The sequence below is a fragment of the Lates calcarifer genome, linkage group LG9 (genome assembly GCF_001640805.2).
Source record: "Lates calcarifer isolate ASB-BC8 linkage group LG9, TLL_Latcal_v3, whole genome shotgun sequence".
Taxonomy (NCBI): Eukaryota; Metazoa; Chordata; class Actinopteri; family Centropomidae; genus Lates; species Lates calcarifer.
Genome location: NC_066841.1, coordinates 9,074,858 through 9,081,492, shown reverse-complemented (window position 1 = coordinate 9,081,492; position 6,635 = coordinate 9,074,858). Strand labels below are relative to the sequence as shown.

Genomic DNA, 6,635 nt, shown 5'->3' with positions numbered 1-6,635 from the left:
CAATCATCAAGCTTCCACCTGCTCAGCAAAGATATTTGTCTGAGTAAAAATTTCACACTCCTCTGCTGTGTCCAATTGCTTTGCCATCATTTCCCTCTTAATGGACAATTAAGCCTGAGAGTTATTTTCAGGGAGAGACACACATCATTTTCTTAATCCATAACATCTGATTACCATGACCATGGTTTTCAAATTAGATGTGGAGTGTTGAGAGAATTAATAACAACTTCCTGTCTACAACATTTCTAAATTTGTACATTTTTTAAATCATAGACTCAACACTTATTTTAGCACTGATGATAAACTTAAAGTAATTTTTCCACCTGACTGCCCCTGGTCTGACATCAATTTAATCTCTACTAACAATAGCATGTCAAGAAGCAGAGTAGAAAGAGGATGCAGTGATGTGAGATGTGAGATGGAGAACCAGATTGTTTCTTCCATTCATTCCTTTCATTACAAATGACAACTTGTTAAAGGTGCCCTGTGGAGTTTTCTTCTAAAGTAACAATAGTTGTTTTTACATTCAATGATTCTTACCAAAATAGATACACACACATAAGACATTGCCTCTTAGCATTAATAATGGTCATAAAGGGGCCAGTCTGGTCAGACCCTTGCTGCATTTAATTCCCCTGCTCTCTCTCCCTGCATTTCCTGTCTCTCTTCACTGTCCTAAATATCCATGAGGTAAGTTTAAGTAATTGTGCAGCTAAGACAGCAAACAGCTATTTTCAGGGATGTCTTCAGTCAAAGTTAGATATGAGTGGTGTAGGTGGAGAAGGATGTTTAGATCTAAAGATCTTTTGTTCTGTCAGTCATGAATTTCTTTTATCTAGGTTTTCTAACTCGAATGTCTCAGCTCAAATAGTTCCGTGTGTGAAATGTTCTGTGGGTGAAGCTCAATTCAAAGGGTAGACTTCCATTCTGACTCCCTCTGGGATCCATTTTAGGTCCCCTCTTGTTCAGTGTCTGTATAAACCATAAGCCTTTATCCTTCCACAAATATATGCAGATAATACAGTTTTGTATGTTCATAAAAGGCTATAATGGAAACTAAGACATTAACAAATGCTATGTCAAAAACTTTTGAGGGGTTAACTGCTTTCTGATTGGACTTTATTACAATATATTACAAGGCATCCAGTCTGCTGGAAACTCATGAAGAAGAAGCGCCAACACATGCTCTCACAACCATGGATGTACAGAGCTGGATGCCGGATCAAAAATGGGGCCCATTCAGTCCTATCAGAGTTGCTCCCCTGGCACATACAACAAAGAAGTGAGATTAAAGGCTGACAATTGACTGATAAATGCAATGTGACTTTTCAGGGCTTTTTCTTGGTTTTTGAAAAGTTTTACAAAGATTGAAACTCCATGGCTTAAAAATGTAAAATACAATGAATTATGATTGACTTTGTATATAGCTGGAAGTGTCCTGTCAACAATTTTACAGGTGTCTCTTTTACAGTGACGGTCTACGGCCAAAATGCATTTTGGCCCACAGGGGATTTTTCTTTGCAATACCACGAGTTGCCAATGGAAAAAACCTGCTGCAAGGTTAAGCATGGCACAGAGTTTGTATCCAGTTCTTATAATACATCTACGATCCAGACCTCATCGTCTCTCACTTTCCCCTCCGCCCTATCAAACCAATCAGAGGCGGTTGCAAGGCTGAACAGAATTACTTGGCTAATTGGCGTTTGGCGACAACACATTGGCGTTGTGTTGTCATTGGCTACGTCCTGTGTCGTCATCGGTCATGACCTATGGGAGGAGCGCGGAGAGGCGGAGAAACAAAGTCGGAAAGCACATTAAGACCAATGTTTGAACCGTTTCCTCTGTTTGTTAATACTGTTGGAAAACTTCATTACCGAAGAAGCCTGCATACTAAAATGAACTTTGGAGCTGCTTTTTTGTCGAACACGAGTGAGGCTGGACGCTGAATACATCTGCGGCGGGAGGGTAAGGCTAAGGAGCGAACTAGCCAGCGGCTAGCGGTAGCATGTGCGTTAGCATTAGCCTTTTCACCCATCCCTAACACGGTTGAAAACACAGTGAGCTCTTGAAAGTCCGTTTAAATCCCTGTTGTATCCGTTTACAGTTACTTTACCGACATTTTGCATTTCTTTGTAACTTTTTTCTTTAACCTACTCTGATTTAACTCGGGGTTATCAAGGAAACTGGGGGTTGAGAAACTGTGGCTGCCTCGATCTGTGATAAATGGTACTACAACGGCGGTTAAGATGTCAGTAACTTGAGTTGGTATTAACTTAATCGGAGTTAATGCATGTGTATAAAACTGGCGTGCGCCGTATCTCTCAGATGAAGAGCGCACGTTAATTCTGTGGGTTTGTGAGTAACACATTCATATTTCCCATCATTAATACTGCATGTTTTGGTATGTAGTCTACAATTACAACAGCCTTTCGCATTGTATTGTCTTTCAGGACAATAATGCCCCCACTTCCATTTAAAGGATTATTGAAATCGATAATATGCAACAGTAATGACAGTACAGTCTGCTGCTTGACTGTGAGAAAAAAAATTGTAAATTACAATATCGGAATTTGCGGGGTGGGGTGGGGGGTCACTGACGGTCTCTCTCAGTCGTTGTGCCGATATCGACTGGTTCTTCCACCTGTGGGGCGTACTTGGGTAGAAGTAGCACCGAGTTAACCACGAACATAAACTGCTCGGAGCAGTTTAGAGCTGCAGTGTAAATTACCAGTAGTAAAACTTATCCACCTTTCGTAGTACAGGTCAACCGGGAAGTTACACCTGACGTCACCAAGTTACTCCTGAAGTTATTCTGATAAGCCAGTAACCTCGCTTCGTAGTACAGGCCTCTGGTCATTTTAACTCTGTCTGTCATGTCGTTGTCATCGGTTTGTGTCTCCTTCATAAGTTTGAGCCTCAAGCATTTTAACACTCTTCTGTTTGGAGAACGTTCCCTGATTCAGGGGTAATGATAAATATCTATTAGGGGTGTGACGATACACGATAATGGGTTCACGAGAACGAGATGGAATGAGATTTTAACACTATTTTTAAGAAAACTTCAGTGATGAAATTTATGACTGGAAAGATAGTATTTTATTTGATCTGGTCCCACCCCTAGTGATTAGTCATTTGTTTGGACTTGATGCTTGATTTAACACAGCTTGGCGATAAAGGATTGAAAACTCCACAGTGTTTGAGCTGAGATTAGTTAGAAATTATTACACCAAAATTTAAGCTTTTAAAGTCAAATTTCTGCTTTAAGGTTTTTTTCACATTGCTTTTCTCTTTTAGGTCAGTTTTATTTGTAATTGTAAAGTGTTTCATGTTTTTCCTGTACTGTGTGGGTTTTAGTCATATAAAAGTTTCTATTACTATTTAGTATTAATCAGTGTTTCAAGTGTTGTACTTGTTTTACAGGTCTACTTGTTCATCTGCTGCTGCTTGGACAGACCCCGACATCACCTTACAAATCAACAGGTATGTGTCCAAAAAATATGTGTTAAGTTGAGTTATTAATGTCAGCAATTGCTTTCCTTTTTTTCGTTTAGTGTCACTGGGTAAATCCTAGCTCAAACCTTGGTAAACCATTTTGATTGTACATAATTAGAAATTCTTAATTATGTGTATGTGCCAGACATACTATACTATAATGTACAAAACAACATCAATTCTACTAATAAAATATTGGAGTGAAGTGTTCAAGTGTGTTGATTTTAACTGTTGGTCAGAGGGTGATTTTAAAAATATCTTTACAGTATATAATGACCAGTTCTACACTTATTTTTTCACCTTTTCACCTGAAGTATAATAAACACCACAAGTTAAAATCATGCATTCAATTTGTTGTTTATTATTGTTGTGCAGTTCACATACATAATTGCTTCAATGATTAGTTGTCAGACACACAATCAATAATCATTTTACTTTTTCCCAAATATTTGTTGGTTCTTTGGGAGGTGATAACATTAACTGTTGATTTTCTGAAACAGCCCACTAATGTTTGTTAAATGCTCTGGTTCAGCTGTCATGTTGAATATTTATCTATGTTTTCATGGTTACACTGTTGATGTGGAATAGGTAATACTGTATTGATAATTTTCCTTTGTACGTTTGTTTGATTTCCTCCAGTTGTCACCATTTTGTCTATGATCACAGAGACACTGTCAAGGATGAGGGAGACATTGTCCACGATCGCAGAGAGTCCTTGTACGATAAAGAAGTTCTTTGAGACCAGGACTGAGTCCTCCAGGTAATTCACAAACAGCTTTACATCAACTGTCCAACACAGAGCACTGACATTAAATTGTTTATGTATTCAGTATATCAGAAAAGTGGCAATACCAGAGTATAGTAAGTTGTCAAAAATGTCCTGGTATAGTGTGGCATTAAAAAAAATGTTATAGTAAGGCATGTAAAACCATTAAATGTTGTGGTTTAGCTGTAACGTTGAATATTTATGTTTTGTCATGGTTAAACTGTTGATGTACAATAGGTAGTAGTGTATTGATCATTTTCCCTTATATGTTTCTCTTTGATTTCCTCCAGGTGTCCCCACATCGTCCACGATCCCATCGATCACGAGACCTTGGCAAAGATGAAACGTTGTCCATGATTTGCAGACACTGGGGTCACAGATTCCTCATCCATGATCACATTCTTTGTACAATGAAGTTCTTTGAGACCAGGGCCAAGTCCTCCAGGTAATACACAAACAGCTTTACATCAACGTTCGAACACAGAGCACTGACAAACTGTTTATGTTCAGTATTTGATCATCAGTCTGAATACTTCATTATTTGTCAAAGAATATACGTAAACCATTAATGAAGTTTATTTACATAGTTCATGTAAAAACAGGTCAATGAAAAGGAGGAGTTTCAAGGTAAAATCACTGTAAAGATAATGACCAGTCATTCTTTGTAGTAGTTAATTTTGATTGTTTGGAAAAAGCTGGTTTTAAACAAATGTTCTCTGTGTTTCAGATTAATTGACAGAAACGGGATCCACCAATGGTAAAGGTAAGAAAATATTTTTATTTCAATAAAATTCAGATCAATGAAATATTTCTGAAACCTTTTATCAGCAAACAATTTATTCAGTTATGAAAATATAATTACAAAGCTAAACAAAAACCATGTAACAGTAGTAATCTGCAGCATTAAAATAATCCAAATGATGTATTGGTAATCAGTAATATCAGAAGAAAGATGTAATAGTTATTTGTACTATCGTAGTAATTTGCGTCACTAAAAGTTATCATGTTCTGTCTCTGCAGGTGGAGAAGACCACATCACCTGAGTGAGGAAGGCAGTCTCTCTATCTAAAGATATGTGTACATAATAAAACTTACAAAGACCTTCTGGAAATATCTTCCTGTCTCCTCCCTTTGTGACTTCATTGTTTGACTCCTGTACAGAAACATAAACATGTGCCTTGTTACAAATCAAAATTAGAGCCGTTTCTGGATGTTTAACTCAAAACTGTCAAAAGAGAGATGTAAAAGACAGTGAATCTAAAAAGCAATCAAAGTGTGGACTTACTGGTGCTGACTACTCCAAAGACAGAAAAGGTTGCTCTGACTGAAGAACTGACTACACCAGATACTGACACAAATAAAATACCTGGAGGACTCGGTCCAGCTCTCAAAGAACTACTTCATTGTGCAAACACACTCTACAATCATGGACAAGGTGGTGACACCTGGAAGAAATAACAGAAACAAAAGGAAAATTATCAACACCTTACTACCAATTCCTGATCAACAGTTTAAAACAAAAAGAAAACGCATTAAATATTACAGAACATTTTCAAAATGGTGTCTCAGAAAATGGGGTGTTTACTGTAATGTGAGAAGAAAATCGTCACATCTTGAAGACACAAATTATTTTAAGTCTTACATTTCTATATTGTGAACTGTGTTTTGAAAGCATGGTTTTAACATGTATTTTTAATTATGCTTCAGTCCACAAGCAAATAAATATTTCACAACTATTTTGACTTTACATTAACTTAACATTTATTATAACTAGTTCTATTTTAAGAAAATGTATAGACATGATTACTCAGTTATTATATTCAATACTAAATTAATTAAATACCAAGGATTTAAACAATAGCACTGTCAACTGCATACATTTTTAGGACACATACCTGTTTGGTCTGTAAGGTGAGAGCTGGTGTTTCTGTCCAGGCTGCAGCAGCTGAACCAGTAAACCTGGAAAACACAAGTACAACACTTCAAAAACAAATAATCTAATTGATAAAGAATAGTTCACATTCAAAGCCTGAACAATGTAGAAGAATACAATGCTGAAAACTAAACACTAGACCCTTAAAAATCATACTTTCCGTTTTGAGATGAATAAATTATGTTACTAACAGAGAGAAAGGCAATTTTTAGTTAAAATTTATTTACAACAGTAATCTCAGCTCATATATTGTGACCTACTCTTGAGGCTTAAAACTTGAGGAACACACACTTAAAATTTAGTTTTCAAGCTTGTATTTAACACAAAACTGAGCTCAATAAGTATATCGCAACAAACACATTTCTAATCAATAATATGCACAAAAGGGGATCAATGGACGGCTATGGACAGATTACTGTCACAAAGCTAGAAAGAGACACAAAA

At 36.8% G+C, this 6,635-nt stretch overlaps 1 long non-coding RNA gene across 2 annotated transcripts; it reads left to right on the top strand.

The window, feature by feature from the left end:
• The first annotated feature begins 1,149 nt into the window (after nucleotides 1-1,149).
• Nucleotides 1,150-5,690, top strand: LOC108879197 (uncharacterized). 2 transcript variants are annotated; one of them, XR_007813862.1, is made up of 6 exons: nucleotides 1,150-1,965; nucleotides 3,421-3,480; nucleotides 4,132-4,252; nucleotides 4,549-4,703; nucleotides 4,986-5,021; nucleotides 5,279-5,690. It is a non-coding gene; the product is annotated as an uncharacterized LOC108879197 (long non-coding RNA). The 2 variants fall into 2 exon arrangements; XR_001960298.2 differs by having other exon boundaries at nucleotides 4,159-4,252; nucleotides 5,279-5,491.
• Nucleotides 5,691-6,635: the final 945 nt, after the last annotated feature.